Below are 15,426 nucleotides of genomic sequence, written 5' to 3' on the forward strand. Positions count from 1 at the left end.
CCACCTTTGTCTTCTTCATTTTTTTTTTTTAATTTTAAATTTATTTTGTATATAGTTTTGTTTTGATTATTAAATTTGTTGTTATTGTTATTGTTATTATTATTATTGTTATTGTTATTGTTATTGTTATTATTTTAATTTTATTTTTATTTTTTTATTATTACATTATTACATAGGATTTTTATTATACTTGAACAATAATATTATCAATTATATTATTATATTATAGAATATAATACCATACATAATGTTACCAATTATGCAATATTACCAATTAATAGATTTTTTTTTTAATTTCCATTAGACATTTACTTACCAAATAAGCTTTACTACAAAAGTTTGGGCGGGAAAATGAAATTGGATGATTTTGTTGTTTTTTTTTTTTTTTGAAAAGGGATGATTTTGTTTTTATATAATAATAATAATAATAATAATAATAATAATATATAATATATAATATATATAGATTACTTATTACCCTAATACTTAATTTATAATTCTGATTTTAAAATTCTTATTATTATTATTAACATTAACATTTGATTAGTTTTATAAAAAAAAATGTAAATTCTAAAATTTGTATGAATAAATTTAAACTCTAATCCGACGCATTTTCTTATATGATTGTATAATTCATTTTATATACACATAATATTTATTAAAATGAAAATAGGAAAATTCTATAATATAATTTCATTAATTATAATTTATATTGATAGATTTATAATTAAAAAAATTACATTTAAAAATTTAAAAAGTTGCATTTAAATTTTGCATGATTATTATAGTGCATAAGTGTATGTATGATTAGAAATATTCATGTTTTGTTAATTTAATAATTTCATTTCTTTAATTATATTTCATATTTTATTAATTATAATTTAACTAAATTGTCACAAATATTTCTAGGGAAGAAATCTTATATTTCTCAATTTCTTTAATTATATTAATTATAATTACCAAATATTGTGACAATTACCATAATAATTTCATTAATTATATTACTTATATTAATTATAATATTTGTAATAATCTCTTCCAAAATTTAAATACATTACCATAATAATCACACAAAATAATGAAAGAAAAATTATCAAAATAATTATCTTTAATAAAAATAAGGAAATTATATTAAAAATTAATTATATATTAAGATAAGTATAATTTTTTTCATGCCAATATATTATACATTAAGTATAAAAATAAAAATATATATGTATATAAATTACCATAATAATTACACCGAAAAAGGTAACAATATATAATTATTAGGTAATAATATTAATAATTAATTATTAAGGTAAGTATAACTTATTTTGTACTAATAATATTATCCATTATATATATATATATATATATATATATATATATATATATATATATATATATATATATATATATATATATATATATATATATATATATATATATATACTTTTAATTTTATATTGATAACCATAGTCTATGTATATACTTTAAGAAAATATTCATTATTAAAGATTAAAGATGAGATATAATTTAAAAAGTAAGTTATTTATTAGATTACCTAATATAATTGTCTTACTAATTGATTCAATGCTACTATGTATAATTCTTTTTTTTTTTGAAAGTTACTGGCTCTATTACATTGTAGTATCTGTTCATATATATACTTTCTCAACCTACTGAAACACAAACAACCAATAACGCCTCCACTGAGGCTTGAACTCATAATCTTCCAAATGGAAGTCCAACCCGGGTACCATTGGACCACCTACTATGTATAATTCATATATTTGAAAACTTTTTAAATCGAAATATCCATTAATTGCCTTAATAATTAAAATAATTATTAGTCAATCAATATTCAATAGTACTAAAAGTATTATTTGAATTTTTATACATAAGATATAATATTATTAAATCGAAATAATTAAAAATAATGTGTCCATATTAAAAAAAATTTTATAATAGTAATTTTTATTGCATAATAGAATTTGGCAATTATTAAACATTGTTTATGGTAATTATTGTATGACTTTTAATACTAAAATTATTAGGTAGAATTTTTATAATTAAGGTATAATATTCTTAAGGTAAAATATTGCTTATATATGGTTTACCCGTATTAACCATCACTATATTAAATTAATAAATAATTCTTTTAATATAATATATTATTAAATCTAAACATATGATTAATATTTATTCAATATTATTACGGAAGTATTACAATTATAAATTTTACTCCGTATTAAATTTTAAATGGCTTAGCATATCGAAGCAAACATGGTAAGTCAATAACATTATTTTACATTAGTAAAGTGATTTTATATCAAGGAATGTCAGATGAAGAATAAAATCAAAATAATACTCTATTGAAAAAAAAAAGCCACAGTACTTAATCATTTTTTTCCTAAAAAAAAAAAAAAAATTAAATGGCAAGAAAAACGTCTTGAAGGGAAAGACAAACTACTCTCTTATTACAAAAAATGTACACTTTAAAAACGGAGAAATTGAATCGAAACAAAGTCCAATGCTTTGATATATTGACAACTAAAAAATGCTTTTAATTTCATTTTGGTTTTATTGTATTCTTAGTATGGGTCCCTCTATAAGTCTATATATATTTACATATACACATAATTCGTCCCTCAATCACAAAACTTTATCATCTTGATGAGCAAGGAACTGTTTTGCTTCCCGATCAATCTTTCTAGATCTGTATCTTCTCCACCAAAAAAAAAAAAAAAAAAAAAAAAAAAGACAAAAAAAAATATATATCAACATTTTTTCTTATGAACCACTTTTGTTGTTTAAAAACTAAAAAATACAAAAAAAATAAAAACAAAACAAAACCCAAAAAGAAGAAAAAATAAAAGAAACTAAGATAATGAAAACCCCACCAGTGCAAATCACGTATCAACCTCAACTGTGGAAGATCACAGGATGATTAGAAGTCTATTGCTTCCCGATCAATCTTTCTAGATCCGTATCTTCTCTACAAAAATAGACAAAAAAAAAAAAGAAAAGAATATATCAACATTTTTTCTTACGAACCACTTTTGTTGTTTAAAAATCAGAAAATACAAAAGAATAAAAACAAAACAAAACCCAAAAAGAAGAAAAAATTAAAGAAACTAAGATAATGAAAACCTCACCAGTGCAAATCACGTATCAACCTCAACTGTGGAAGATCACAGGGTGATTAGCAAAAATCAATAAAATAATTAACCTTAGTTGGGGTTGTGTATGGTCATATAAGGTGTATTTATACACAATGGATGAGATCAAAAGGGTTTAGTATTGAAATTATAAAATTGTAAGAGATCTCAAGAAAGGTAAAATCTTTAATATTATTAAAATGCCATATTTGTCTAAATATTTGATATTACAAAAATGCCTCTAAGTTTTGGGGGGAAAACTTGGCTAGGAGAATTTTACTTTTATATATATATATATATATATATATATATATATATATATATATATATATATATATATATATATATATATATATATATATATATATATAGATTAAAATGTAATAATTTGACCATTTCCCTTTTTCATTTTAGTCAATTATGGATCATTTTTTATTTTTAGTCAATTATAAATATTTATTTCCTTTTTCAATTAACCTAATTTATGTTCCCAACAAAAAAAAAAACCTAATTTATGTTCCTTTTTTTCATTTTTAATTTTCAGTCAATTATTAATATTCAGTTATTTTTTCAGTTTACCCAATTTTCATTCCATTTTTAACGGATGATGTAGAATATTATTGTGAAATATTTATGTTCTTTTTTCCATTCTTTTTTTAAAATTTACCTTTACTATTTACTATTGTTTGGGTGGAAAATCAAGTAAATAGGATTTTGTTTTTAATTATAGTATAGATTGACTCATTTACGAATTGGTTCAATAAATCGTAAATATTACCAATTGTTTGGTCACAAAATAAGCTTTATCTAATTATATCTATATTAAATTTTATATATATATATATATATATATATATATATATATATATATATATATTATTTAATAAATTAGAAATTATAAAATAAAAAATGATTAAATTGTGTAAAGTATATCAGGGAATATTACGGATTATTTGCTTAGAGGAATTACTTACTGAAAAAAATGTAGTGAATTATTTTATTAAAAGTAGAAAAAAATTGTGTATATAAATTAATAAATTAGTTGTATAAATTAAAAATGAAAAAACAGGAAATACATACTTAAAATTAGATTTCTAACTTATTTAATTTTCAAAATTTCGGAATAAATTTGTAATTGTATATAGTAAGGTAAGAATAATTCTTATGCAATATACAATTTGACAACTCAATTAATATTAAGATTTCGTGCAATGAACATGTATATCATCTTGTGTACTCATTTGAACGGTAATTTATTTTTATACAGTAATTATGCATAATAAATTAATATTATGCTAATTAATAACTAATAAAATTTATTATTAATTTGACCATTAAAATTAGTCCAGATGATAAAAAACACATATGAATTGGTTCAATAAATCATAAATATTACCAATTGTTTGGTTAGAAAATAATCATTATCAAATTAAAATTGATTAATTTGACAAATTATACTTAAGCTAAATATTACAGATTATTTACTTATATAAAACTTTTATTGAATTATTATTTTATAATGAGTGAAAAATTATATATATATATATATATATATATATATATATATATATATATACCATATTGGTTATTGGTTATATACCATATTATGGATTTACGTCCATATGAGAATATGAAAAGAATAAATGTACAACCTAATTAATACTAGGTATTACATAATATCATACCTAATATTACTATATATAATACCATACGTAATTATTATTTTTAATACCATGCATACAATTACCATACATACTTGAATTGGTTTAAATCATATTATAGTATTACGTCCATATGAAATAATATTAACATACATAAAATTACCATACATACTTGTTAATATTTAGATTTATTAAATTGGTTACAATTCATATTATGGTAAAATAATTCTTTTGCAATATACAATTTGGAAACTCAATGAATATTAAGATTCCGTGCAATGAACATATATTCCATCATGTGTACTCATTTGACCAAAAATATGAAGGTTGGTTCAATAAATCGTAAATATTACTAATTGTTTGGTTAGAGAATAATCTTTATCAATAAAAATTAAAATAATTAAATCTCTATCATATTCATATGCTGTTGCTTTAGGCTTTTGTCAAGGAGCACTACTCACGATCCTCAACACATTGCCATGGCTCTAAATCCTTGTGTTACTCCTATTGGTGCTGGAAGGACCGTCACATCAGGAAAAAAAATATTAATAGTCCAAACTCATTCAATGATGTCCCCTCTCATGCAAATGACCTGCAGATCTAGTTGCTCAGAGTCCACTAATAATCAAATGGTCAATTTTTTTTTCTATCACTATGAATAGTGCATTACTTAATCTTGCCCAAAGTCCAATAATAAACAACTTTTAATGGATTGAGATAAGGTATTAGAGAAATACCTTTTAATGGGTTGAGCAAACTCGTCCAGATTAATGATGAAGAAGATCAGATGATATATATGATCAATATAATCATAGTTTATATAATATATGTAGATAGATTTTAAATTTCACCAATGGTATATATGATTTTCTATTCTTTATTAAAAAAAAAAGAGTTGAAAAATGATACAAAGATTTACCAAATGTGTAGGTGTAGTGCAACAGCTCTTCTGGATACGCAGACAATATGGGTCTTGTTCCTCCTCTTCTTGAAGGTCCCTGTTCTCTACATCATTGCTATGCAGTTGCAGAGAATATTCCCTTAGGTTCTTTGTAACTTTGTACTATTTGTATTGAAGAGAATGTGATGTATATATAGGTGTTTAGATATGATTAAGGGTAACATTTATGGTTTTTATTATATTACCAATTACCAATTACCAATTAAAATTAGAGTTATAATTTTACATTTGCTTACCAAAAAATTATATATAGATACTTAATTTATATTTGAAGATATATTTACCTAATTTACTTTATATACAGTAATAAGTATGTCTACACATAAATGAATAATATATAATATATAATTTCAATATTTTGATAATTAATTAAATTAGAAAATTAGGATATTATATAAATGCCGCTAAGTTTTGGGGGGAAATTTATATGGTTTTTATATTATTATTATTATTTTATTATGCTTACATTATTTCATAAGATTTTTATTATATTTGAACAATAATATTTTCAATTATATTATAGAATATAATATAATACCATACATAATATTACCAATTATGTAATATAACAATTAATAGATTTATTTAATTTCCATTTGACATTTACTTACCAAATAAACTTTACTACAAAAGTTTTTGGGGGAAAATTTGTTAGGAGGATTTTACTTTTATATATATAATATATAGACTAATAATATGTAAAATATTTTTTATTTATAAAATATTATAGACGTGTTCATAAGCCATATGTAAAGTATTTTGTATTCATAGTATGTAAAGTATTTTTTTTTATAATATTATAGACATGTGTTCATAAATTTGTGAACTTTGTATGAATTTGTAATTTGTGCATAACACAATAATTTGCCAGGTTTTTTTTTTTTTTTTTTTTTTTTTTCTTATTGAATAGATTGATCCTTTTCAAGTTCTTGGATGTGGTAGGTATTTATTGCATTTTTTCTTTATTTCGGTGAAATTAGTGATTTAATAAAATGTAAATTTAAACAAATTTGTAAAGATTTAGTTTGTATGGCTTTGAATAAATAGTGATATAAGCTAATAATTAGTGATATAGCAAATTGATTTGTATATCTACGTGATTTCTTTCTTTAATAAATTGCTTTCTTTAACTAATAATTAATTACTTTCTTTAATTAATTGAATTTGGATATTACACAAATGTCCCTAAGTTTTGTGGGGAAAACTTGCTAGGAGGATTTTACTTTTATATATATATATATATATATAGATATAGATAGATATAGATATAGATAGATATAGAATAGATATAGATTGGCGTTCAATTTTAGTTTCCCTTCCATTTTTACTTAAAATGCAATGATCTAACCATTTATTTTTTTTTTTCATATTAGTCAATTATGGATAATTTTTTATTTGCAGTCAATTATTAATATTCATTTCCTTTTATATTTTCAATCCATTAGTAATATCATATTCATTTTCATCCAATTATTTCTTTTTTTATTTTTAGTCAATTAATCAATTAGCGAACTAAAATATCAAATGCAATGATATTTTTACCCAATTTTCGTTTCATTTTTAATTGCTGATTTAGAATATTATTATTGAAATATTTCCATTTCATTTTTAATTTTCGCTACATTTTTAATTTACCTTTACTAATGTTTAAAATATGTCTTTAGTATTGATGATATAGAATATTATTATTGAAGTATTTCCTTTTATTTTTAATTTACCTTTACTTGATAGTGTAGAATATTATTATTGAAATATTTCCATTCTATTGTTTAAAATTGTGAAAAATTTATGACATACTTGTGATTTGATGTATTATACTGTGTAATATTATTGTGAAAAATTAAAATGCAATGATCTGACCATTTTTTTTCTATTTTAGTCAATTATGAATCTTCTCTTATTTTCAAACAATTATTAGTATTAATTTCTTTCAATTAACCTAATGTTTGTTGCTAATCACCTTGTGCTCATATGGCATGTAGTGACCTCTCTCATGTGGGAAGTCATGAGATTGAGCCTCATTGAAGGCATTGGTTGAGAAAATATGTTTGAATAGATACTTATTTATTTTTTCAATTTACCTAATTTTCATTCCATTTTTAATTGATAATATAGAATATTTTTTGTAAATAGAATTTTGTTTTTAATTATATTATAGTTTTTTTTTCTTTTTCTATTGTTTGGGTGTGAAAGTAAGGAAGAAGGATTTTGTTTTTAATAATGGTATAGATTGAGAATCTTTTTATATTTTCCTATTTAACTGATTATTATTAGTATTAATCAGTGAATTTCGATTCTTTTTCTATTTTTAGTGAATTAAGGATCATTTTATATATTTTTATTTTTAATGCTAACTTTTAATTTTATTGATTATTATTAGTATTAATTATTCAGTGAATTCCATTTCCTTTTCTATTTTTCGTAAATTATGAATCTGTTTTTTTTTTTCAAATTTTTTTTGTAGGATTTTTTTTACTGTTATTTTTATTATGACCCCTTTTTTTTTAAAATGCTTTCATTTTCATTGAATTAAGAATCATTTTTTATTTTCAATTTTACTGATTATTATTAGTATTAATCAGTAAATTTCATTTTTAGTGAAGTAAGGATTTTTTTTCTTCAAATTTTACTGTTAATTTTCTTACTGATTATTATTATTATTATTATTATTAATTAATTAATCAGTGAATTTCGTTTCCTTTTCTATTTCTCGTGAATTAAGAAACTTTTTTTTATTATTCTAATTTTTGGTAGAATTTTCTTTTTTTACTGTTTTCCTTATTATGACCCTCTTTTTTTTTTTTCACACCCTTCCGTTTCTTTTTTCCATTTTCATTGAATTAAGACTCATTTTTTATTTTCCTATTTTACCAATTATTATTAGTCATAATCAGTAAATTCCGTTTATATTTTCATTTTTAGTGAATTAATGATCTTTTTTTACTGATTATTGTTAGTTTTAATTAATTAGTGAATTCCGTTTCCTTTTCTATTTTTTGTGAATTAAGGATCTTTTTTTCTATTCTACTACTAATTTTTTGACTAATTATTATTAGTATTATTAATTGGTAATTTTTTTTTTTTATAGTTTGTGCGGGAAAGTAAGAAATGGGGGTTTTGTTTTTAAGAATAACTAGTATTTTCACCCGTGCGATGCACGGAATGGAATTGTTGTAATATATTAAGAATATTTAAATCGATATATAATTATTTAAGAGTTAATTTCACCAGAGGTCGTTTATCTTTCCTGACAATTCCAAATTTAATCCTAGACTATAGTTATTAATTATTACAATTTATTCTATGTTACAACTCTTACGTTAATATTCTTACTATTATTATTAACACTTAATTACTTTTAGATATTATTATTACCACTTATATTATTATTATTATTATTATATTATTATTATTATTATTAGTTTCTTTTCAAGTACTGTTAGTATATAATGGTCGTGAGGCACAATAATAATATAACCATAATTAAATATTCTTGTATTGTATTCTGGAGTTAATGCCATTTTTTGTCCTAGACTTATTGAGGCATTGACACTTTTCATCCTCCATAATAAAAATTGCCACTTAGTAGACACTGTTATTGGTCGTTGGACAATTTTGATCCTCCGTCAATGAAGCCGTTTGTTGACCGTGAATTAGAAGGGTTTTTCTGTCTTTTTATGTCTTATTCTTCTAATATTGTTTAGACCAGCGCTGTTGTGACTCCTGTGAGGCGAGATGGCGAGACTTGGCGGCTAAGTAGTAACCGTCGGTAGTGAGTAGCAGCGAGGTTCTTCTCCGGCGAGTTGTGGGTACGGTGGCGAGCATACGAGGCAGTAACTCCTTCCGGCGATGGACCAGTAAGGCAGATCTGGCGGTGCAGCAACAGATCCGGCGAGGTTGGGGCCTTCATCGGTGGTTTTTGGTTCCGGCGAAGCAGAGAAGGCAGCAGGTCGGCGAACCCTCCTATGGTAAATAGCAGTTGTAGTTGTAGATGGTGTGATGTAGAATTTGCACATGCAAGTCCTCCCTTCCATATTGACCACAAATATCCTTCCCATCTCTCTGTCTCTCTGACCACAACTACTTGGTGCACAACCTCAAAAACTCTGTTATTCTACCTGAAATTCATTGAAGTTTTAAGCTGAAAATGTGGAATCCGCCGCTCCCCAAAAATTGCATTGTCTGATGTGTTGGAGTGGTCGGTGTTGACTTCCTGGCTGCTGTAGCTTCATTCCCCAACCCGGATGATAAAATTCGGAACACCAGCTTTGAGGTTCAAGGAGGTGGTAACACTGGCAATGCTTTGATAAAACCCGGATGATAAAATTCGTCTTGGTCTTAATTCAAGGATCATATCTAAGGTTGCTGATGACTCGCATGACGAAAGAATACTTGATGAGCTTGAAAGGGATGGTGTTATCTTTTATGGTGGTGTCCAAAGGAGGAAACTCACCATTCACATATGTCATTGTTGACAACCAAAAAAAAAAAAAAAACTCGCACGTGCATTTTCACTCCAGGATATCCACCCATGATATCTGAGGGTCTACATACCCAAATCAAAATTGTCTTCAGCGCTTGGAGTAAATATTGTCTACTTAGATGGAAGGCTGCATGAGACTGCATTGATTGTAGTGCAAGAGGCAAAGAGTAGGGGCATACCTATTATAGTTGATGCAGAAAGGTTAAGGGAGGGGTTGGGTGATATTCCTGACTTTGCTAGTTATGTTGTATGCTCGACAAAATTTCCACACTCATGGACTAACGCCCTTTCTATTCCAATTGCACTTGTTTCCATTATCTTGAGATTGATGTCAAATGTAAAATTCGTGATTGTTAGTTGGGTGAAGATGGTTTCTTAATGTTAGAAAGGACTGAAGTGGATAACCTCAGTTTGAAGAAATGGATGTAGCAGTGACCAATGGATGGAGAAATACAAGGATTAGAACATAAAAAGACAGAAAAACCCTTATAATTCACGGTTAACAAACGGCGTCATTGACCGAGGATCAAAACTGTCCAACGATCAATAACAGTGGCTACTAAGTGGCAATTTTTATTATGGAGGATGAAAAGTGTTAATGCCCCAATAAGTCTAGGACCAAAAATGACATTAACTCTTATATTCCGTGAGTCACAATAATAATATAACAATAATTAAATATTGTTCAATGGCATTACCATCATAATTTTGTTTTTATATATAGTATAGATTGTATTACACTATTTTATAATATTAGAATAGAATTTTAACACAGAATTATTGTACGAATGGGAAAGTAGAAATCAATATATTTTATTAGGAAGAGAGATTTTTTAGAAATTGGGCAGGAAGTTAAAATTTCAGGATTTTGTTTTTATATATAGTATAGATTGTATTACACTATTTTATAATATTAGAATAGAATTTTAGCGCAGAATTATTGTACGAATGGGAAAGTAGAAATCAATATATTTTATTAGAAAGAGAGATTTTTTAGGAATTGGGCGGGAAGTTAAAATTTCAGGATTTTGTTTTTATATATAGTATAGATTTTATGTTATAACTCTTACGTTAATATTCTTACTATTATTATTAACACTTAATTACTTTTAGATATTATTATTACCACTTATATTATTATTATTATACTATTATTATTATTAGTTTCTTTTCAAGTACTGTTAGTATATAATGGTCGTGAGACACAATAATAATATAACCATAATTAAATATTCTTGTATTGTATTACGGAGTTAATGCCATTTGCACCTGTAAGTCCTCCCTTCCATATTGACCACAAATATCCTTCTCATCTCTATCTCTCTCTGACCACAACTACTTGGTGCACAACCTCAAAAACTCTGTTATTCTACCTGAAATTCATTGAAGTTTCAAGCTGAAAATGTGGAATCCGCCGCTCCCCAAAAATCGCATTGTCTGAGGTGTTGGAATGGCCGGTGTTGACTTCCTGGCTGTTGTAGCTTCATTCCCCAACCCGGATGATAAAATTCAGAGCACCAGTTTTGAGGTTCAAGGAGGTGGTAACACTAGCAATGCTTTGATAAAACCTGGATGATAAAATTCGTCTTGGTCTTAATCCAAGGATCATATCTAAGGTTGCTGATGACTCGCATGGAGAAAGAATACTTGATGAGCTTGAAAGGGATGGTGTCGATACATCTTTTATGGTGGTGTCCAAAGGAGGAAACCCACCATTCACATATGTCATTGTTGACAACCAAAAAAAAAAAAAAAAAAAAAAAAAACTCGCACGTGCATTTTCACTCCAGGATATCCACCCATGATATCTGAGGGTCTACATACCCAAATCAAAATTGTCTTCAGCGCTTGGAGTAAATATTGTCTACTTAGATGGAAGGCTGCATGAGACTGCTTTGATTGTAGTGCAGGAGGCAAAGAGTAGGGGCATACCTATTATAGTTGATGCAGAAATGTTAAGGGAGGGGTTGGGTGATATTCCTGACTTTGCTAGTTATGTTGTATGCTCGACAAAATTTCCACACTCATGGACTAACGCCCTTTCTATTCCAATTGCACTTGTTTCCATTATCTTGAGATTGATATCAAATGTAAAATTCGTGATTGTTAGTTGGGTGAAGATGGTTTCTTAATGTTAGAAAGGACTGAAGCGGATAACCTCAGTTTGAAGAAATGGATGTAGCAGTGACCAATGGATGGAGAAATACAAGGATTAGAACATAAAAAGACAGAAAAACCCTTATAATTCACGGTCAACAAACGGCGTCATTGACGGAGGATCAAAATTGTCCAACGATCAATAACAGTGGCTACTAAGTGGCAATTTTTATTATGGAGGATGAAAAGTGTTAATGCCCCAATAAGTCTAGGACCAAAAATGGCATTAACTCTTGTATTTCGAGAGTCACAATAATAATATAACAATAATTAAATATTGTTCAATTCTATATTCTTCTAGGATTTCTATTACCATAATTAATTATTCCCAAATTTACCATAATTAAATAATTTGACCAATTATAAAGAAAGATTATTAAACAATGCACGGGACAATTGTTTAATTAAAAATTTTAAAAATTTATTAATAAAACATAAGGTTCTCATAGTTTTTTCTTAGAAACTCTTTAATAAAGTATTTTTTTTTTTAGAAATTGGTGGGCCAAACCGCCTACGGCTGTTTGCGGTGGATAGATCTCGAAAAAATACGCGATTTCAAAAAACATTTGTCCAAAACGGACAACGGAGTCAAAAGTTATGCCTTGCCAAACTTTTTGACACTTTACAACTTAAAAAAAAAATAAAAAATTAAAGGCCGATTCAGCCGGCGAGGCGGCCGCTGAGGAGGCCGATTCCGGCCTTCCTCGCCGTGGTCAGCGACACGATTTTTGCAACACTGATATATAAAATAGATATAGTGTAATACAATTTCTATTGTAATCTATCAATCAATACTATATATAATAACAAAATCCTGAACTTTTAACTTCCCGCCCAATTCCTAAAAAATCTCTCTTCCTAATAAAATATATTGATTTCTACTTTCCCATTCGTACAATAATTCTGGGTTAAAATTCTATTCTAATATTATAAAATAGTGTAATACAATCTATATCTATATTATATATAAAAACAAAATCCTGAAATTTTAACTTCCCGCCCAATTCCTAAAAAATCTCTCTTCCTAATAAAATATATTGATTTCTACTTTCCCATTCGTACAATAATTCTGGTTAAAATTCTATTCTAATACTATAATTTAGGAATTGGGCGGGAAGTTAAAATATCAGGATTTTGTTTTTATATATAGTATAGATTGTATTACACTATTTTATAATATTAGAATATAATTTTAACCAGAATTATTGTAAGAATGAGAAAATAGAAATCAATATATTTTATTAGGAAGAGAGATTTTTTAGGAATTGGGCGGAAAGTTAAAATTTCAGGATTTTGTTTTTATATATAATATAGATTGTATTACACTATTTTATAATATTAGAATAGAATTTTAACGCAGAACTATTGTACGAATGAGAAAGTAGAAATCAATATATTTTATTAGGAAGAGAGATTTTTTAGGAATTGGGCGGGAAGTTAAAATTTCATAATTTTGTTTTTATATATAGTATAGATAGTATAGATTGTATTACACTATTTTATGATATTAGAATAGAATTTTAACGCAGAATTATTGTACGAATGGAAAAGTAGAAATCAATATATTTTATTAGGAAGAGAGATTTTTTAGGAATTGGGCGGGAAGTTAAAATTTTAGGATTTTGTTTTTTATATATAGTATAGATATAGAATTTTAGTGAATTAAGGATCCTTTTTATAGAATTCTCTTTCAATATTTAAATACATTAGCATAGTAATTGCACGAAAGAATGAAAGAAAAATTATTAGAATAATATAATTTTCACCCGTTCGATGCACGGAATGAATTTGTTGTAATATATTATGAATATTTGGATCAATATATAATTATTTAAATTAGAACATCAAATATTATATAGTGCAATTGAACATATGGTTTGGATTATTTATGTGTTTTGATGTTATCAATGCTTAAATTTGAGCAAATGATTGCTCAAATTAATAGCTAATGTGTAGATGTACGCATCGGTGCTGTAATTTTGGAGATTTTATTTATCATTGTTTAGTATTTTTTTTTTTATATAAATTCGGCAAATGTGCTCATTCTCAAGCAACTCAGTTATAGAAATGAATTACTATCTTAATTCTTTTGTATGGAAGATATATATATTTTTGTCTAGATATATAACAAATTTGTCATTTAAAAAAAATATCAACGATTGTATGTACACATTATTGAAACCTCTTTCGACATTGGTAATAGCAACACAATCTTGTCCATCATCGTCTATAGCTAACACCTTCAGTCCACCATGATGGGTGACTCGAGTGAAAATATATAATGGTAGAATATTAGTCAATTAGAGATTTTTTTTTATATTTTAAGTCAGTTAGTAATATCATATTCATTTTCAGCCATTTTTTTTTAATCAATTAGTCAATTAGAATATCATATGCAATGATATTTTTACCTAATTTTTGTTCAAGTTTTAATTGATTATATATAATATTATTATTGAAATATTTCCGTTGCATTTTTAATTTAACTTTATTGCATTTTCAATAATATTATTATTGAAATATTTCCATTGCAATGATATGTCTTTATTATCTATGATATAGAATATTATTATTGAAAATTTCCGTCCAATTTTAGTTTCCATCAATATTTAATTAAAATGCAATGATCTAACCATATTTTTTTTCATATTAGTTAATTATAGATCATTTTTTATTTGTAGTCAACTATTAATATTCATTTAATTTTATATTTTCAGTTAATTAGTAATATCATATTCATTTTCAACCAATTATTCTTTTTTACTTTCAGTCAATTAGACGATTAGAATATCAGATGTAGTGATATTTTACCCAATTTTCGTTCCATTTTTAATTGATGATGTAGAATATTATTATTGAAATATTTTCGTTTCATTTTTAATTTTTGTTGCATTTTTAATTTAACTTTATTATTGTTTAGAATATTCATTTATTATTGATGATGTAGAATACTATTAATTAAATATTTACTTTTCATTTTTAATTTACGTTTACTTGATGATGTAAATATTATTATTAAAT

Source organism: Ipomoea nil, unplaced genomic scaffold, assembly GCF_001879475.1.
Source record: "Ipomoea nil cultivar Tokyo-kokei standard unplaced genomic scaffold, Asagao_1.1 scaffold0804, whole genome shotgun sequence".
Classification (NCBI taxonomy): domain Eukaryota; kingdom Viridiplantae; phylum Streptophyta; class Magnoliopsida; order Solanales; family Convolvulaceae; genus Ipomoea; species Ipomoea nil.